The sequence below is a fragment of the Ambystoma mexicanum genome, chromosome 5q (assembly GCF_040938575.1).
Source record: "Ambystoma mexicanum isolate Mex_15411 chromosome 5q, UKY_AmexF1_1, whole genome shotgun sequence".
NCBI classification, from domain to species: Eukaryota; Metazoa; Chordata; class Amphibia; order Caudata; family Ambystomatidae; genus Ambystoma; species Ambystoma mexicanum.
The window spans coordinates 303,838,807-303,860,000 of NC_090933.1; positions in this window are offsets into that span (position 1 = coordinate 303,838,807).

The following is a 21,194-nucleotide window of genomic DNA, read 5'->3' on the forward strand; positions in this document are numbered from 1 at the left end:
TGCTACATTTGCGTAGCAATTTACACCAACTATATTTGAGAATTTAAATGGTCCAGGTAGTTCTGTATCTAACTGCTTTTTTTGGAGTTTGTCTTCCTTCTTTAAAGAAGTACCTGGTTTACTTTCCCTAATTGATTCTTTTTTGCTTGTGGTACTTGATGAAGTATTAGTTTCCTTTACTCTCTTTGGAGGATTTGCAGTGACATCCTGTTGCATTTCTGTTTGATTTATTTTTCTTTTATAATGTTTTACTTTTTGTGGAACAGAATATGTGTTTAGGTAGGGGGGGTTATAGTGAGCAAAGTCTATTTTTTTCTAAAATGCAAGGAATATCAGCGTTTATTTTACTTGCATCAACGTTGATTAGAAATAGACTGTCAAGTGTACGTAAGCGTGATAGTGCTACATAGCTCATGCCTTCTTTAAAGACTGTGTTACCAATATCTATCATTGCTTTGTCTAGGGTAAGACCTTGTGATTTATGAATTGTGACTGCGTATGCAAGAGTTAGAGAAAATTGTTCTCTGCGTACATATATATCTTTGAAGAGAAGGAATCTAGCTGTTGAGTGTCCTATCCTTTTTACTTCTGAAAGTTTGTCAAAGAGTATATTGACAAACTGAATTTTGTTGTCGCGTGGGTATGTTTGAAAGCCAACAACTGTACCCAGTGCTCCATTAACTAGTCCTTGGTCCACGTCAAGGTTACGTTTAAGCATTACTCTGCAATTTAAGTATAATTTTAATATCTTTTCTAAGCCTGCTGTGTTTGAGATTGATTTTTCTAAACTATTTAGTCTTTTTGTGGCTTGGTCACACATGGGTAGTGTCATACCATGTACATCTAGTTTGTCTGTGGCGCTAATTTCCATGATTGGTTGCATTTCTTTACTTAGCATGATTTCATTGAATTTGAAACAGCTTGCAAGAGTTGGCATTAAGGTATACAATTGACATTTTTGTGGGCTAGTTGTTCCATAACATCTGTAGCACATGCATTATCGCCATAAAGTGCATTAATGTGCCGGGTTTTCAATATTGCTTCTGCTTCTTTAGAAAGTATACCAACTCTGATACTTTTTAAAATGTTGGCATAAGTGAGATCTGCAGATTGCCGCATGTTTTCTGTTAATTCTCTGTATTGGAAATGTTGCCAAATGTTGACATTTCCAATGCTGCCAACAGTTTTACGGCAGAGTTTGTGTCCTAATGTTTTAAAAATAGGCTGCTCACCTTTTACTGGTGTTAATTGAAGCAGATCTCCAAAAACAATAATGTGTTTTCCTGCAAAGAGCTCTTCATAGTCTGTTTTGAGTACTTCTTGTAATCTGAGGTGAATCAAAGCTAACACCAGGTTGGAGACCATGCTCACTTCATCTATTAGTAGCATTTTCATTTGTTTCAATACTCTGCGTAATTCCATTGCAGCTTCTACAGAAAGTTTGTAATAGTCTAATTTGTTCTGGTGTTCTACTGGTAATAGTAGTAATCGGTGTAATGTAACACCACCTATGTTGTAGGCAGCTAAACCTGTGGGGGCAGTGACAACAGCGGACAGTTTGTTGTTTGTCAATTGTTGAAGGAACTTACTAATGATTTTGATAAGGAATGTTTTGCCAGAACCATCTTCACCACTGACGTACAGTAGTATAGGTTTATAATTATGGCAGGAACATTCTTTATTTTCATGTTTTACACCATATGCAATTTGTTTTGTTACTTCTTGAAAAATGCTACTTTGCTCATTGTTTAGTTTTGATTGTAGTATAGTTAAGTCTTCCTTATCTTCATACTGACACATGGTGTTTTCTACTTCTATCATAGCTAATTCTTCCGCATTTATTATTAGTGGTTCTCCCAGTGGTTCTTGGCTTCCTGTTACAGAAGGTTGACTACTGTCAGGAATGTCCTTATCTAGTTAGGCTTGGAGTTCTTCTTCGTGTTGCTGTTCATTGTGCAACATTGTTTTGTACTGTGTAAAGTTTACATCAGTTATAGTGCTTTCATTTGCTTTGAAAACATCCTCATATGAGTTATAGTTATCTAGTAATTGGTCTTCTTTTCTCCATGGTTTGAAGAGTTGTAGCAGGGACATGTAATATACTTATTTATGTTGAGGAGTCTTTAATGACAATTTGATATGATTAATTAAATTTGGTTTAGTGAGTTTAACTAAGCTGCCTTCAAAGTTTGTCACTCTATATTTACCTTGTTTTCATCAGGTTTCATATTATTTTTGTATGTGTAGTTTTGGGCTATGTAGTATAGACACATGTTTTCCAAAGTATTACTTCTGTTTAGGTAGTATGTGTCCAATAAATAGTTTTTTTAAAATGTCTTGGCTGTTGGGATTATGTTTGGCTATTGTTTCTTTATCTTCATATGATTTTAGAACCCTTTTTCTAGATTTAGCTGGACCAAGACTTAGCCATACTATGTTTTCAGATTTACCATACAATGCAGTACCGGTTAAACGATCAGCTGCTTCATATGATCCACATTCTCTATGGGTGAGCATTTTTATGCCCAAGTTGTATAATTTCTGAGATACTGTTTTATTTGATGACAGGTCATTCCAGAGCTCTTGGAGCTCTGTCTTTTCTGCTTCAGTTAAGTATGCTGTGACATATCTTGCAACTGCAGTAGAATTGTCTACAATGTACTGCACATCTATGTTTGCATTCCATAAGTGGGCAATGATTGCATTATAATCATTGATATATTTTTCTTCTTTTCTTTTTATGTAATATGTATTTTTAGGTGACTTACCTTTAACACTATGTTTAACTGAAGACATGAGGTTGTTCACTTGACCTGTATTTGTAACTGGTCTAGGGAAACCAAATCGGCATTTGGTGTAGTATTTCCCTTTGTTTTTGTATTTGCGATGACAATATTTCCCACATTTGTGTCTTTGAAATTGTAAAATTTGTGCATGAAGATCACCATTTGTGGCTTCTGATGGAATTTCACAAGTGACATATTTTTCAATAAACTGTAAAACAGTGGCATCACTGTCTTGACCAAATTTAGGAGCATCTTTAATCCATAAAAGCATGTGGATATGTGGTGCTCCTCTGGCTTGGTATTCTTTTCTCCAAAAGAAGTGTTGCACTTCTCCAAGGGTAGGAACAGTTTTATTACAAATAAAATGTACCATAGCAATGAAGCGATGGTGAAAATATCTTGAAACATTAACAGGATCCAAAGAACAAAGTTCTCCAGGTGTTAGTATATCTATGTTTGTTTTGTTTTTATTTGATATGCGTAGGAAATCATGTAAATCTTCCCATGCATATTCTGCACAACTTAATGTAACAAACCAAGTGGTGGGCCAAGCTTTCTGATCATACAACGTACATCTCCATGACGTCGAAACCAGTACTCTTTACTACCATGCATATTTGCTAATAGATTTGTAATATTTGATTGTAAAACCTCATCCTTTTGTTGCACATTTTTTAATAATTGTGTAGCTGTTATATTTTGAAAGTGTAATCCTGATTTTAATATGTGTGCAACTCTGTAACATAAAGTTGCTAGTTCACTTTCAAAGAGTAGGTGGAATATGTATTCCACATTTTGTCTAAATCTGGGATCTTCAGAATACATCCGTAATGAGCGGTATTCTGAAGCTGATATTTGAATAGGTCTATCATCATACCTTCCTCCTTTGCCAGTAGGAAAGAGTAGAGGAAAAGCACGTGCTTCTATACTTTTTTCCCATATGCTGATTGGCAATCCTTTTGTTTGACGCATTTGGTAAGTTTCCAGTACATCTTCTATGGTGTCATTACAGTGCAAAGGATGAATTGTACAATGGACTAAAGTATTTGATATTGTAGCAGGATCTAGCAGTTCAAATTGACCAGCTTCTTGTGTTTCTTGAATTATTTCAGTTGTATCTTTCAAGTTTTCTTCAATATTAATTTATTTGTAATATTCATTATTCTCTAAGATATTGGAACGCTTGTCTAACTTTATATAAATCTACCAGCTGTTGTCATATTTATTTGTCTTTTGTAGGTACTCCATTTACTAAGATAATTAAAGATTGCTGCATTGGACGTTGCACTCCTAGAGTATGCACATTTTCTTTTAGATCTAATGGTAAATAAACTACTTTTACACAAATGCCTTTTACCAATTCAGAGGGAGGTAATTTTGCTGTTTTTGGTTGAAGGCGTATTATTGATTGAAATGGGTGTACTGTTTAAATTATGATGCTCTCATATAAATTAAGTTGTTTTAGGGGTTTTGGTACTGGGTATAATTCCAAATTATTTATGATAGCACGTGAAGGAGTTTGGTTGTTGTCAAGTTTTGTAGTGCAGTAACTGCAAAGTATTAAGGGCTCAGTTATTTCGTATTTGTTTTCTGCTACAAGGTAGAGAGCTAATTCAAACCATTTAGAATCTTCATTGTCTTCTACTTTGTATGATAGGTCTACAGTTTTTGTGTTACTTTTATAAAAGGTTCTACGGCAACATACACATACATGGTTTGGTACTTCAGCTGATGTACTTTTAAATTTTAGTATTTCTTTTTTGTATGTGTTTAGCAGAAGGTTGCCATGTGTAGAATTGTTGCTTAATTGGTTTAAAGCTATTTCATTCTGTAAATGGCTTTCACTTCCAAAATATTTTTTCTGGACATAGTGAATTTCTTCAAGTAGGTCTTTTGCTGTACCATGTGGAAGGGTGTTATTTAACTTTGCTAGTGCTAAAGCAGGACTTTTAGCATGGTACAGTTTATAGACTAGATTTCTTATAGTTGAATGATGTGTTGATATCCTTTTGATATCATGGAAAGTGGTTTTACAAGTAGGTCCTGTAATGCAGGCCAATGAATGTCCTTGTAGTCCTGTGTACTTGCGCACTGGACAGGTATCCATATTTTGCAGTAATTTAATTTTGATTTTGTCTTTGCTTTTTACATATTTATTGAGGAATTGGCGTAAAGATTTGAAACATTGTTTGGGAATGTTACACATTGCGTGCATGGCCATTTCTACACTAGACGTTCTGATTCAGATGAATGGAGGGGTAATTCTAACTTTTCAGGGCATATTTTTGAAAGGAGTACTTCTTGTTCCATTATGGTATTATTCACTTTTTCATAACCTCGACCACTGCTATGTATGGCAATTGTATTTGTTTACTTTTGTTTGTACGCTTCTTCATTAAAATATGGTTCTGTGCTCGTAGTGTGATTCCATTCACCTCCGCAGATACTTAAGAAGTTCTTTCTGTTGACATTTCGCTTATTGAGAAGTCGTTTTTTGTAATTTAGTTATTAGTTTTGTTAGTGGTTTCATTTTGTTTAACAGTAAAATAAATAACTTTCTTTTGGAAAGAATTGCACTGTCCATCAACGCTTCTAAGATTAATTTCCTACGATAGGTTTTAAGCATTGAACCTGATTTTTCTCTTGTTTTTATAAGATGTTGAAGGACTTTGTGACGGTACATTTTGGCTAAAATACTTTTCTTTGTATGCTTACTTTGCACTAAATTAAAATTTGAAGAAGTAGTTTTATCTGTAGTGATAGCAGATTTTCTGTTAATTGTTTTTTGGATTGTTTTACATTTTGATAGAGGAGGCAAAGTTTTTGTACTTGAAACTTCTTGTGTTTCACTAAATGACTGTATTAGCTGTTTTGTTTAAACTTTTTTTACAAATTCTGCTAGGTTTGGATGCTTATGTTGGACACTTTTATTTTTATTTGCTCTACTTTTGCGTTGCTTTATACGGACTTGACTTTTGGTAGGCATTCTTTAGGGTCTGTTGAAAAAAATAAAGAAGATATGGGTTGGGGTGTTCTGGAATGTATGTGTGCTGTGTGCATGAGTGTTTGAGTAAGATGATAAAGATGTATGTAATGGTGTGTGATTGTGCATTGGCAACTACAACTAGTAGGGGTAGGTATTCTTGAATTTATGTGTTACTAAACTGGGGTCCAGATGACAAAAAAAAGTAAGCTAGTGGTATGGAAAAGTACAAATAGTAAATCTAATGTATACTATTAAAACAGTTGTTTGTTCTATAATATGACAATTGTAGCGGTTCAGTTGGGTAATTTGTGTGTCCAAAAATAGGAATTTGTGGGCCATTCTGGCTGTAAATCGTTGTTTAAGACATAGAGATTTTTGGACAAAATGGTACACAATCTCTATTTTTAGGCACCGAAATAGCTTGTATTAACGTTATAGTATGTTTGATTAATAATACAAATATTATGGTGATATTCTACTTACTTTTTTTCTTAAATTAACAGGTAACTTCTTAGTTCTTCTTTGTCCTTCGAATTCGGCTGCTTCTTTTCAGGAGACTGGTCTTCACTGCAATTGTAAAAGCTTCAAATTAGTAACTTTGTTTGTATATAGCGCTGTTTTTAATGTAGATATTGATTTTTTTAATTGAAATCCTCAGTGCCTTCTTTAAAACCATTAAACTAATTTATTCACACAAGATACATTGCATCAGTTCAGTACATATGATATGTTCTTAATGAACAAATTGTATTGAATGACTAACTGTAGCAAAAAAAATATATCTTTACTATGACTTGTGAAATTTATAATATACCAGTGAATACCACTATTTCTGTAAGTAAGCTGTTCTAGGTAATAGCGCCTCAATGTCATGTCTAAATTAAAGTAATTAAGTAAATAAACAAATAAAAACAAAAAAATATGAAATTGTATAAGTATTTTTTTTAAAGATTTAAACATAGATTGTGCTTGCATGCAATTTTGTTTGAATATATGTAGTCTATATATTTCATTTAAAAAATGTTAGTTTAACATCATTTGAGTGTGTGTTTATAAAGAAAGTAAATAGTATAAAGGTTTATAAGAGAGAGTTGATTTTAGTAATTTAAAAAAAATAAAGTAAATTCATTTTACAGATTACACAAGCTAAAAGTCTGTTTGAAAATATGTTCATCTATTGTACAGAAAATATGCATACCTGAAGTTTGTGTTCATGCATACGGATATGCATGGAGCTGCAAGTAGAAATATTGGAGACTTGTAGAGTATTTCTGGTAGATGGTGCTTGCCAATGATATGACACTTGTACTCAGAGAGATTCACAGTACATTTGCAGTGCTGATCTATGATGATGCAGTTGGATGTAGAGGTCTTGAATGTGATTGGTGCATGGTCATGTGATTTCTTAGCTACATCCAATGAGGGAATGGCATAGAGAGTGAAGTGGAAATGGTAAAAGGGCTGTTCATGTTACGATATGTCCGCGGATATGGCGGTAGTTCGCGGACATCGGGAGTTACATCCGGGGATTTTTGGGTTCAGAAGTCATGCAAATGAGAATAAGCACTGAAAGGGATTGGTCAGGAAAGTTTAGTGGGTGTGTTGTGCCAGGAGAGAGTTTCTCAGATACTCTTTTTGCTGAGAGAACAAAAGATAGCAATGGCTGTGTGTTTCAGAAAACAGAGTGTTTGGATTTTGGGAGATTCGTGGATACATTGGTTGAAGGTGCATGCAGAAAGCTGTGGAGTAGCTGTAGATCTTGGATTCCCACATGTGGAAGTACACTGGCATGGAGTACGTGGAATGAAGTGGTTGGACTTGCTACCTCTCTGTGCTACTTTGGAGACAGAGCAACATCCAGATATAATTGTAATTCATTGTGGAGGGAACAGTTTAGGACATGTGACTGGAATTGTATTGCAATTTGCTATGAAAGAAGAACTTGGGAAGGTTATGGACATGTTTCCTAATTCTCAAGTGATATTTTCACGGATTGCGCAGAGACAAATGTGGCTTCGTTCTTCTTCATTTGGTCCACAAATGGAAAAAGCAAGGCGCAATGTTAATAAGGCTGTTTGTGCCTTTCTAAGAGGTTTTGGCATGTCCTCTTTTCACAATGAAAATATTATGTTTCGTAGTACATACATTTTTCGCAGAGATGGAGTCCATCTTACTTATGCTGGCAATCAGATTTTTCTGAGAAATGTACAAAATGCATTGCAACCTTTTTTGGAATTACAACAACCATTTTGAAGTAGGTGTTAAGCATTTATAATTTTTGACTTACAAATACCTCCCAAAGGCTCTTTTCAGAGCCACCACTTCCTCCCAGAGAGAATTGCAATGTTTGTGATGGGGTAGCAACCCAATTTTTTAAATGTTCGCGAACTGTCCGCGGACTTCTAAAAAATGCAAAGGGCCCTGCTTCATTTATTTTCACTTCTATTTTTTAACTGTGAAAGGCGGCTCTGAAAAGAGTCTCATTTTTTTTTGATTTTTGATATTTTGTATTTTTTTTGGTTTTTTATACATGACACACTACTAAACACAATGAGAATAAGCTCTAGGGCCTGGTCTTTTATAGGGGTGCTTGTGCGCGGTCCGCAGACATGCGCGCTGTCCATGGACAGATCGAACACAAAAAAAAGTTTGAAAAGTTTCAAAAGGTATGTAGAAACTCAGGATTACTATGTGGGACTTGTGCCATGGTGAGATTTTATTGAAAAATATTATGGATTAATTGAAAATGTACTTTTAATTTGTTCGGGGACCCGAACAGTGTCCGCATTCAGAACACGCAATCAGCGTGGGCGTGGTCATATGATCCGTTCACGAACAAGTCCGCGAAGGAAGCACATGTCCGCAGGACACCAAATGCATGGAGATTGGCTAGCGCATGCGCATTGATGTTCTAAGGACACTGTTCGGGTCCTGAACTAATTAAAATTGCGTCACACGTGAAACGAACATTTCAGGACACTGCGTGTGTTCTTAGAACAGTTTAGATTTGCTAGCGAACAGTAAGGACAGATATAGTGTTCTTCCTGACACGTTCAATTTCGTTTATGTACGAACATTTCAGGACACAAATTGTGTTCTTAGAACATTTTCAACTTGCTAGCGAACACTACGGACAGGTATAGTGTTCTTTAAGACACCTCCATTTTCGTTTAATTACGAACAATTCAGGACACCGCGTGGGTTCTTAGAACAGTTTGAACTTGCTAGCGAACACTACGGACAGATATAGTGTTCTTCAGGACACCTCCATTTTCGTTTATTTACGAACATTTCAGAACACCTGCACTGTCCGCGGACACCTACATTGTTTTTTTAAAAATACAAATGAAACTATTTACAACACAATATAAAAATTAAACTTTATTTAACATATATTAATAATTTATGACCGAGAAGGTGAGGCAGAAACAGAAACAAAAACAGGAGAATTAGGGGTTTCATCATGATTGTTATTAGGTGAAGAAGGGATGGAAGTCTCATCAAAATGTTTTGGGTTATGGGGAGGGTTTGGGGATAATTGACTGGGATATGGTGAGGAGGGACAAGTACATGTGGGGCAATGGTACAAGGTTTTTGGTTTAAAATGATCTTCCACAAAAGTTTTCAAATTATTAAAATTAGTCAACAATAAATCCATTTTTTCTTCTATACTGTGAAAAGTGTTATCCATAACAGGTTTTTCTGAAGTATTTTCTATTTTGGTATGCTCTGTACAAAAAAAATATATATATGTTAAATGTATACAAAATAATATTAATTAAATGGTTTATATTATAAAGTGTTTACCATTAGTTTCACTATCTTGTGACATTTCTTCATGTGGGAAATGTTCCTCTAGCCATTCCAGAGTACTAGACATTTCTGTGAGAGAAATGAAAAAAAAAGATAATATATTTTTTTATCTAATACAGAAAGTTTATAAATATATGAATAAAATTAAGTACACTTACTATTTCAGGTAAGATATGTCCTATGTACTCAGTGGGTCTGCTCTTGTTCTCAGTTCTTTCGTGTTTGTGAGGTAATTATGTTGGAAGCCAATTTATTTTCTTGTGGTATATTCCATTTTAGAACATAGTGCATTTAAATGAATGGTTAGTGTGTTGTATATAAGGGTTACATTACTTATGTATTAGTACATATAATGTGTTTGTGTGCTTTTTTTAAATTTGTTAAATGTTCCTATGTTATGATATAACAATCAAACATACCCGCGAACATTAAATTAGTTCGCGGACATCAAGTACAGTAGAAGAGATTCAGTCAGTTCCATATGATATGTATATAAAGTGAAAGTCATTATTGTTAAGTTGCACTACTAAAAACCTACGAAATTCAATGAAAAAACATTTTTAAAGGGAGTTATGGTTAAGTTGCTCTACTAAAAACCTATGAAATTCAGTGAAAAAACTTTGTTAAAGGGACGTTATGGTTCCAAGTAAAACCGAAAAACCCTTGAAATTCACCAGTTATGATAAGCTAAGCAACCATAACTCGCGCCACCACTGTGCACTGCTAAGACTAACACCCACGACATCAAAGATGACATCACAAATGTCATTGATGACATCAATGATGACATCACATGTGTATGTACTTTTCATGAAATATGTGTACAAGGGATTCTTACTATAATATTGCGAAAAAAGTGTCAAGGATCATTGCAATAAATATCATACCCTAATTAGTGCATTGAACGATGCATTGATATAAATAGCATTCTATTATGGGGTTCTATCTAGTATACTAAGGTACTCATGCAGAAACATAGCATTGTGTGCAGCGTACAAGATGAAGGTATAATATTCATAATGTTAATATGTTGAATAATGAAATGATAATTGTTTTCTTAATATCATCCTGCCATCCTGAGGCCCTGCAATGCACACGGTGCATTTTCGAATCTGCAGGTAAGCCCAGGGGGGCTTATTGCATCGGCGCATGATGGCACCACAGCATACTTATAGCACTCTGCTAATTTGGACTACGTGACTTTGCCATTAGCCACATGTACTTTCTTGGCTTGAAATTGCAGATTGCTGGCATGCTTTGTGTGTTGTTGTGTGTTTTGCCTCACTGGGTCCTCGAGGCACGACAATTCCAAGATGGCTCTTTCTTTCTTTGTTGGGCACCGGAGTGCCTTCCATCCTGCTGCTGGTGGCCTGGGATTGGCCCTGGCCCACTACATCTGGGCCAATGAGGAGGCCGGCAGGCTTGGCCGGCCCTCCTCACAAGGCCCACTCCTGGCCCTGTAATCTCTCTTGCTGCCTTCTCCCCTCACTTCTTCCATCTACGGCGACCGGAGCTGTGACCTGGATGCCTCCCCTCTGCCATCCTGAGGCCCTGCAATGCACACGGTGCATTTTCGAATCTGCAGGTAAGCCCAGGGGGGCTTATTGCATCGGCACATGATGGCACCACAGCATACTTATAGCACTCTGCTAATTTGGACTATGTGACTTTGCCATCAGCCACATGTACTTTCTTGGCTTGAAATTGCAGATTGCTGGCATGCTTTGTGTGTTGTTGTGTGTTTTTGCCTCACTGGGTCCTCGAGGCACGGCCATTCCAAGATGGCTCTTTCTTTCTTTGTTGGGCACCGGAGTGCCTTCCATCCTGCTGCTGGTGGCCTGGGATTGGCCCTGGCCCACTACATCTGGGCCAATGAGGAGGCCGGCAGGCTTGGCCGGCCCTCCTCACAAGGCCCACTCCTAAGGCCCTGTCTACCGCTGTCCACCGCGGTACGCCGGATTGCCGGCACCTCCGTGAGTGTCTGTGTGCCCCCCCTGCCCCCTGTGAGTATCTGTTCACACCCCCTGCCTCCCGTGAGTATCTGTGTTCCCCCCCTGCCCCCGTGAGTATCTGTGTGCCCCCATTGCCCCCCGTGAGTATCTGTTCACACCCCCTGCCTCCCGTGAGTATCTGTGTTCCCCCCCTGCCCCCCGTGAGTATCTGTGTGCCCCCATCCCCCCGTGAGTATCTTTGTGCCCCCCCTCCCCCCCGTGAGTATCTGTGTGCCCCCTTGCCCCCCGTGAGTATCGTTGTGCCCCCCCTGCCCCCCATGAGTATCTGTTCACACCCCCTGCCCCCCGTGAGTATCTGTTCACACCCCCTGCCCCCCGTGAGTATCTGTGTTCCCCCCTTCCCTCTGTGAGTATTTGTGTGCCCCCCTGCCCCTCATGAGTATCTGTGTGCCCCCCCTGCCCCCCGTGAGTATCTTTGTGCCCCCCTCCCCCGTGAGTATCTGTGTGCCCCCCTTGCCCCCGTGAGTATCTTTGTGCCCCCCCTGCCCCCCGTGAGTATCTGTTCACACCCCCTGCCCCCCGTGAGTATCTGTGTTCCCCCCTTCCCCCCGTGAGTATTTGTGTGCCCCCACCCCCCGTGAGTATCTGTGTGCCCCCCCTTCCCCCCGTGAGTCTCTGTGTGCCCTCACCCTGCTTGCCCCCCTCTTGCTCTGCGCTCCACCCCCTCCTCATTTCCATCCTCTTCATCTTCCCTCCTACTCCCCCCTCCTTTTTCTCCCCCTTCTTAGACTCCGCCTCCTAGCACTTACTCCTATCATCTGTCCCTTGACTCTTGATATTGATAGCAGCTTGTCTGTCCCCCCCGTTGTTCTCCCCCTCCCCCTCCCCTACTTTCAATTTGTCACTGACTTTTTGCTCAAGTAGCGTGTCTTGTTCTCCTTCCCCCCCTCCTTCCACTTGCCCCCCCCACCCTGCCTCTTGTTACCACCTGCACTGCGTACATTGTCGTCAGACTTAGTAATGTTACTGCTTGCTCTGTTTTGCCTTCCTTTCCATTACCTCTTGCCTTACTCGTTCTATGCACTTGCACTATCAGAAATGTCGACAGGCCTATTATGATAGTTTTTCACATTCTGTATTGTTTCAAGGACTTTTGCTGAATGTAACTGTATTTTTCCTATGTCCCCTCCCTCCTTGAAGCGCTTTGAAGCACATTGTGTATAGGCGCTATATAAATAAACTATCATATCATATCAATAGATTTTTGTGTATTGTGAAATATGTAATAAGTAGCTAATAAAACCCATGTATTACATAATTGCATTACTATAGACAAAACACAAAGAGACAAGAACACATACCAATATGGGTATATACAGGGAAAGTGAAGTTAGCAAAAAAGCACAAGTAGTAGCAGAAACAATTCATAACCTAACTGATTATTTTCATGCAAATAAATGATTGCAGTTTGAAAGCTGCTATTTACCCTATGTATATGTATCACTTGATGTGATTGGACCCTAAGGAAAGTAGTGTGAGTACAATGTATACAAATATAACCATATACAGGGAAAGTACAGCCATAAAAAAACAACAGAACTATCAGAAAGTGCTGATAAGTCTATTGATTATCTTTATGCACAAAAAGGATTGCTGTCTTTCAAGCTTGTGTCTTCCCCTATGTATATGTTTCATATGATGTGACTGGACTCTAAGGGAATTATTGTAAGAACCTACTTGAAGGATACATCTACAAATAAAATAAATGTTTTAGTTTCTGACTGTTACTGAAGAAAACCATGTGGCCTAGATATGTCAGCAAAAGAAAAAAGTGAGCCAGACATGTGATGTCATCAGTGATGTCATCAATGACATTTGTGATGTCATCTTTGATGTCGTGGGTGTTAGTCTTAGCAGTGCACGGTGGTGGCGCGAGTTATGGTTGCTTAGCTTACCATAAATGGCGAATTTCAAGGGTTTTTCAGTTTTACTTCGAACCATAACGTCCCTTTAACAAAGTTTTTTCACTGAATTTCATAGGTTTTTAGTAGCGCAACTTAACCATAACGTCCCTTTAACAAAGTTTTTTCACTGAATATATATGTATATATATTTACTTATTTTTGTATCCATGTTATCTTTGCATGACTGACTCTTGAATTTTATGTTTTTGATGCTTACATGAAGATTGTATGATAACAATCAAACTATCCACAAAGGTATACAGTCTGTTGATTGAAACTTATGAGGTTGAATGTGATGATTATTGACATGCATTACTTTTTTAATGATTGTTTTGGATACTGATCTTTTAAGTAAATTGGTACCTTTGCAATTTGCTTTGGGGGCCAAGTGGCTGACGTGCTGTCCTCCATGTTGTCTACACAGCGGATCCCTAGAGTTTATTTGTGATTTGTATCCCTTAGGAGTGCATTGGGGGCCACCATACGGCAACACATGGTTTTGGTTTGTCCTTTATGTCAACATCTCAGTCTATTTAGCAATTAGAAACTCAGTGTAAACCACATATTATATACTAACCTGGGGATAAGGACATCTCTATCTAGTGAGGAGGAGCACTATGACTGGAAAGAGAGGGACAAACATAGGACCCATTGATAGTTGGTTTAAAACTCTTCAATAGCCTTGGACATTTGAGTCAGTGATAGTTGAGCCTTCTGTGGCAACACTTTTGTACGTAGTGTGAAAAGCACATGCCTGCATCATCATGGGCTAGTTTGACATAGGTGTCTGTTCAAGAACAAGGCACTGGCATACGATAATCTCTCAATAGTGGTGTTGATGTGCAGTGGTGAACCATTCCTGCTTCATTCATAAAAGCTCCAGGACAAGGATTCAATTCTGTCTTTGTGCTATCAATGGCCAAAAGTCCTCATGAACTGTCTGACTTCTGAATTAACGGGTTGCAAGAATTGTTCCGCCACCATTGCTACTTTCACATTTTTGAGTAAATCATTTTGATCAAGTGCTATTATATGTTTTCATTTTGACTAGCAGAGAAAAAACACAGTTTGCATTGTCCAAATTATGCTTGCCATAGGCAATAACACGAATTGCTGATTCAAGTCACTTGGATGTTAATACATTTACAGTCATGGCTTTGTTAAAGATGTACAAATGGGAGTGGTTCTGTCCTTGACACTCCATACAATGAGCAAACAGAACCTTAAGGTCCTTGTGACATTTAATGATCCACATCAATTTTTATTTTATCATTCATATAGAATAAGAAACGTGTCACCATACTAGTTAACACTGATGTCCCGGTCATTGATGCATTCAGACTTGGACATATGAGGAATAGGAAATGGTGACAAGTTACCTTGTGTAAGAAAAATATTCCATTGCCAGCAAATTACTGGTGTTTAGTGGGTGCGTTCCAGGGCTTTTGTGTTTGACTAAAATACATAGCTTGGGGTGACATTCTGAGACACGGGTTAGAATCCAGGCTATTTATCAAACTATTTTTGCAAAATATGTGATTGACTGCAGTTTTATGTGGAGAAGATGCCATTTTTAGGGGAGCAAATTTGACAGTACATCATTTGCAGGGGTCAGCTGTGATGGTTGTACATATGGGTGTTCAGGGATGGTCTCTGAATCCTTTGTTGTCATATCCTTTGGGCATCTCCCTTTCACATAATTGTTGAGATTTCAAATTAGTTTGTTTTCAAGATTGTAATTTTTTACATACATTCCATTGTCCCCATCTGTAAGAATGCATCTCTTACAACATTGGCTTTACCAAACAATTAATTGTTGCAGGAGCCAGATGATAATCCACAAGATGCTTGGCTGTCAAACAGGAGTTCCCCCTTACTGTGCCGGTGATTATCACCCTAAAAATCCCAGAGTGAGCAGATGATGTAGAAATAACCAAGAAAAGAAAGTGCAGAGATCATCCAACCGGTGTTGCAGATCTCAGAGAAATGATTAATAACAGTCTATGTTTGGTTTTACCCTGAATTTTCATACATTTATTAAAGCATAACTCAAAGCTCAAAGCTATTAGAGTTCGTTTTTATAAGCTTCCAATGTCCTACTTCTAACTCTCTTTTTTTAAAGCTGAGTTAACTCATATCTTCAAAATCTTTAAGAAAGTCCACAGAAAACCGACAACCCACAGACATAAGAAGTAAAGGTTAGGCTGCCTCTCAATCCTAGCCCATGCGATCAGAATTTAGAATACTCTTCCTCTCGAACTTTGCAGAGAGTGTAATATCTTGGTATTTCAAAAAATGTTAACATATTTTCTTTTTACTTTGACTTTGCACATTATTTCATTAGACCAACTGTTCATCACTTCTAAAGCACCAAGATACCTTTTGGTTATTGTTGTGCTTTTTAAAACTCCACATACCTTAACATATTCCTTTCATGTTCAATTTACACACAGAAGCAAATTTGAGTACCTGAGCAGGAGGTACGGAAATGTAAAATTTAATGCAGTGATTTAAGCCATGTGTGGTACGTATAGATGTACATAGCTAAAATCTGAAAAAAATAATGCAGAGAAAAATTACATACTAGGACACTGCTGCACTTCTTTGTATTGCCAAAGTGCCAGAGTCTTCTATTATGATCAAGTATTTTCTGCCATGGTATAATTGATTATTGTTTTAGACATGCCAACTCTTCAGTATTAATAATTTTAAAAAAAAGATATCTGATAATAATCAGTGGTTTCTGGTAAGGTTCTGGAAGCAAGAGCTCTTGGTGAAACAAAGCTGGAGAAAAAAAACCCTGAGGATGTCACTTTAAGGGTTTATATAAATGCAGCAAAATATTATAAGGAAGCAATTTTCAACGGAGTAGCTCTTCTAAATCAAACTCCAGAGAATTATGTAATATTTTGCGGCAGTTAAAACGAACATCTACTGAAGTCTCCATACCAATTAATAATTAGTGGTGTCAAAAAGTTCAGGATGGTTTTATACAAATAACTAGCTTGTACCAATCAAATATGTTTGATTGTTTATGTAAGCTTTCTGAATGAACCCCAACGACTTCTGCTGGGTGTCTTTCAGAGCATACTGACTACTCCCCGTCCTTTACCTTGAAACATGTCTCTGAATCTGAGATTCTTAAGATTGTAAATGACTGGAAGCCTACCTCCTGTCAGGGGCATGGCCTCCCAGCCCATTTCTTCAAAATACTCCTGCCTTCCTTTATTCATTGGGTTAGCTGCCTTATAAATCGAACATTTTCCAAAGGCTATGTACCTGAATGTCTGAAGGAGGCTTGGATAACGCCACTTTTGAGATAGGGGAACTTGGACCTCGATGATCCTGCAAGCTATCGACCAATAACAAATGTTCCTTATCTCCTAAAATGTATTGACAACATAGCATATCAATAATATCAGGAATTTTTAGAACAACGCAAGGTCTTGGCCTGTAGTCAATCAGGTTTCCAACGGAATCATGGTACTGAAACAGTGCTTATTGATTGGAAATCCAACATTGCCAGAATTATCGACAATGGTGGACAAGCACTACTTCTACTTCTCGACTTGTCAGCTGCCTTTGACTTGGTAAATCATGGGATTATGATTCAAAAGTTGGTTGAACTGGGAAGATGCTCCAATAAGGCTGCTAATTGGTTTAAATATTTTATCAGATCCAGGATGTCTGGAGTGTTTGAAGAGGTTTTTCAGACCAAACTGGTTCCCCTTAACTGCGGGGTTCCACAGGCCTCCTGTTTGTTCGCATTGTTATTCAAAATGTATTCTAGACCACTATATGATCTTTTGCAGGGTCTGGGTGTTCAGTTCCTAAATTATGTGGATGATTCCCAGATTATTTGTGAGTTGTCTGGATCATATACCAATGATCTCGCATGAGTCAGAGAGATCTGTGCTGCCATAAAAACATGCATGGTCAAAAACTCACTGGCTTGAATTATAACAAAACCGAAATCATCATCTTTGGTACTGATTTGAAACTGAAACATTTGTTCCCCAATATGAAGGCTTTTTGATCAAGGGTACAATATGTTTACCTCTGATTATGTAAAAATTTGAGGAATTTATTTAGACTCTGAACTTAATTTTAAAAAACACATTTCACATCTGAGCTCATCGTGTGCATATATGACACATATTTTAGGGCAAATCTGCCCTTATTTGTCTGAAAATAATAGGGCTTTATTTGCCGAAGTCACTATAAATACTTAATTAGACTACTGCAATAGCCTCCCGGTCGGAACTTCTCAGGGGAATCTTAAAAAACTCCAAGCTATTCTAAATGGAGCAGTTGAAGCTGTCTGTGGGCTAAGTCGAAGAGCTCATATTTCGACAGCACGTTGACAGTTGCACTGGCTTCATATTGTAAAGAGAATACATTTTAAAGCTGCATGTTTAGTGTACAATTGCATGGCCAAGGCAGGTCCATCCTATCTCTGCTCCCGGATTAAGAGAACCCCTGAAAGACATACTCTGCGCTCAAATAAAAACTTGTTACAGATACAACCCTGGTTCTTCTTGAAGAGTGTGGGAGGTGTTAGTTTTGATTGCTGGGACATGAAATTCACTACCTAGTTCGCTCAGATACACTCCTTCCATCGCACAATTTAAAAAAGGCCTAAACACGTATCTATTCGATGAAGGACCTGACTGAGTTCTATATCGTATCTGCTCATATTTCACTTTTTTTTTAAAAGTAGTTGATCTTGTGAGTACCAGAGGCCTTCGTAGTGCTGGTGCTATACAAATATTATATAGGATAGATTATTAGCATTAGTAAAGGCCTTTTTTGCCTTTTGCCGCAAATAGTTTATTGTGCATTGAGGTTGTCCCATTCGAATATATGTATTGTTGTCAAATTGAATTTGTGTTGTATAATATATTTTGTTTGTATCATTTTATAAAGCTGATACCAGACAATAAAATGAATAGACTTGGATGGGTTTCCTGTCAGATGATCCTTTGGGCGTTAGAGACTCTGTGTATGTCAGTGGAGAGCATGCACTGCCTATTTCACTGTAATGCCGATGTTCCATCCCCTACTTACATACTGTGAGGAACTGCCATCTGGCAAGGGTGTAAACATCCTGGCTTTTAAAATGGGTTTTAACCAATAACATGGTGTAGGCAATTATATGTATGAGAGAGTGATCTGCTGATCTAATCAGCATCACCTGCTCTGCAGCGGCATAGAGCAGGATCAGAGGCCAGGAGTGCCCTTTCAACAGATGCTTTGCGCTACTAAAAACCTATCAAATTCAGTAAAAAAACTTTGTTAAAGGGACGTTATGGTTCAAAGTAAAACCGAAAAACCCCTGAAATTTGGCAGTTATGGTAAGATAAGCAACCATAACTCGCGCCATCGTGCACTGCTAACACTAACACCCAGGACATCAAAGATGACATCACAAATGTCATTGATGACATCACTGATGACATCACATGGCTGGCTCTCCCTTTTTTTCCTTTGCTGACATATCTAAGCCACATAGTTTTCTTCAGCAACAGTCAGGAAGTAAAAATTGAAAAGGTACTATATTTGTAGACTCAGGGTCAAGTCATATCATATGAAACATATATATAGCGGAAGACACAGGCTTGAAAGAGAGCAATCCTTTCTGTGCATGAAGATAATCATTAGAGTTATCAGCACTTTCTCATAGTTTTATTTTTATTACTATACCTTCCCTGTATATGCTCATATGTGTATACATTGTACTCACACTCCTTTCCTTAGGGTTCACTGACATCATTTGATACACATACATTCAGTAAGTACCAGCTTTGAAACAGAGCAATCATTTCTCTGCGTAAATATAATCAGTTAGGTTATGAACTGTTTCTGCTACTACTTCTGCTTTTTTGCTTACTTCTCTGTCCCTGTATTTACTCATATTTGTATGTGTTGTTGTCTCTTTGTGTTTTGTCTGTAATAATGTAATTATGTATTAAGTGGGTTTTATTAGCTACTTATTACATGTTTCACAGTACGCAAAACTCTAATAAGAAAGCAGTTATCATTTCATTATTCTACATGGCAAGATTATGAATATTGCACCTTCATCATGTATACTGCACACACTGCCTACATTTCTGCATGAGTTACTTAGTATACTGGATAGAACTTCAAAATAGAATGATATTTATATCAATGCATTGCTTAATGCACTAATTAGCTCATGATATTTATTCAAATGATCCTTGACACATTTTGGTCAACATTATAAAAATCCCTCCTACAGAGTTTTCATGAAAAGTAAATGCACATGTGATGTCATCAATGACATTTGTGATGTCATCTTTGATGTCCTGGGTGTTAGTGTTAGCAGTGCATGGTGGCGCGAGTTATGGTTGCTTATCTTACCATGACTGCCGAATTTCAGGGGTTTTTGGGTTTACTTTGAACCATAACGTCCCTTTAACAACGTTTTTTTAATGAATGTTCGCAGGGGGTGTCCTGAAGACGTTGTCTGTATTGTTCGTTGTCAAGCTGGAAGTGTTCTAAGAACACTTGCGGTGTCCTGAAATGTTTGTACATAAAGAAAATGGGGGTGTCCTGAGGATGCTGTCCGTATCGTCCTCTGGCAAGTTGAATGTGTTCTAGGAACTTACTTGTGTCCGCGGACATTAAAATGGTTGCAATGCTTGAATCTATGGGTGTGATATGCTGCGGTGGTTGTGGCCAGGGTATAGAATGTTGGGTGCATGGCCATTTGGCCATGCACCCAAGACTCTATGCCCTGGCCACAACCACCGCAGTATATCACACTCATATGCCATGCACCCAAGAGTCTATGCTCTGGCCACAAGCACCGCAGCATATCACACTCATAGTGGCTTATAACTTTGGGTCAAAAACAAATTCATAAGGAACATTGTTATAAGCCAGTATGGGTCTGATAAGCTGCAATGGTTGTATTTACCATGTTATACATACTATTTGGTTTAGTAACGGGAGTCCATGTTTTTCTTGTTCATTTCTGTGATAAAAGAAAATAGCATGCTAGTATTAGTATTTTATAAAGACTTATTACATTGTACTATTAGCATTTTCTTCTTTTTTTTACCCTCATATTTAGTAGATGACAAACCAGAGTACTGTGCCATTTGCTCAGTTTCTGTGTTTGTTGCTAAAATCATTGGGTCTGTGGGAGAAAAAAAATCCATGTTGCATTAAAAAAAAACCTTTTTGTGTTATGCTACAGTTTATTTGTTTGTTTGTTTTCAGTGTTTACTTGTTGTTTCTGGCTAATGCTTTATACATTGGATTGTTCCAGTTTTCGGGAGCAGTAGGATATTAGGTATTTGTTTGGATATTGTAAAATTTTGGAGCACTTAGATATCAGTAGGCATATTCTAACTGTTTATTTTTTTATATAATTTCATGGTATTGATTTATCTGTTTGATATTTCTACATTTTGGGACAGTTAGATACCAATTGGCGTATTCTAACTGTCTGTTTTTCTCTCTATTTGAGTGGTTTTAATTTATCTGATTAGTATTGTAGCATCTTTGGGCAGTTAGATAGCTTTTGGAATATTACGACAGTTTATATTTTTTTACTACAAGTGTACTTAAGGTTTAAGTACAGTTTTGTTATCAAATTTTGATTTTAAGAACATTAAATAAGCATTTGTAAAATTTGCCGGTAATCTCTGCTTTAAAGTAATGG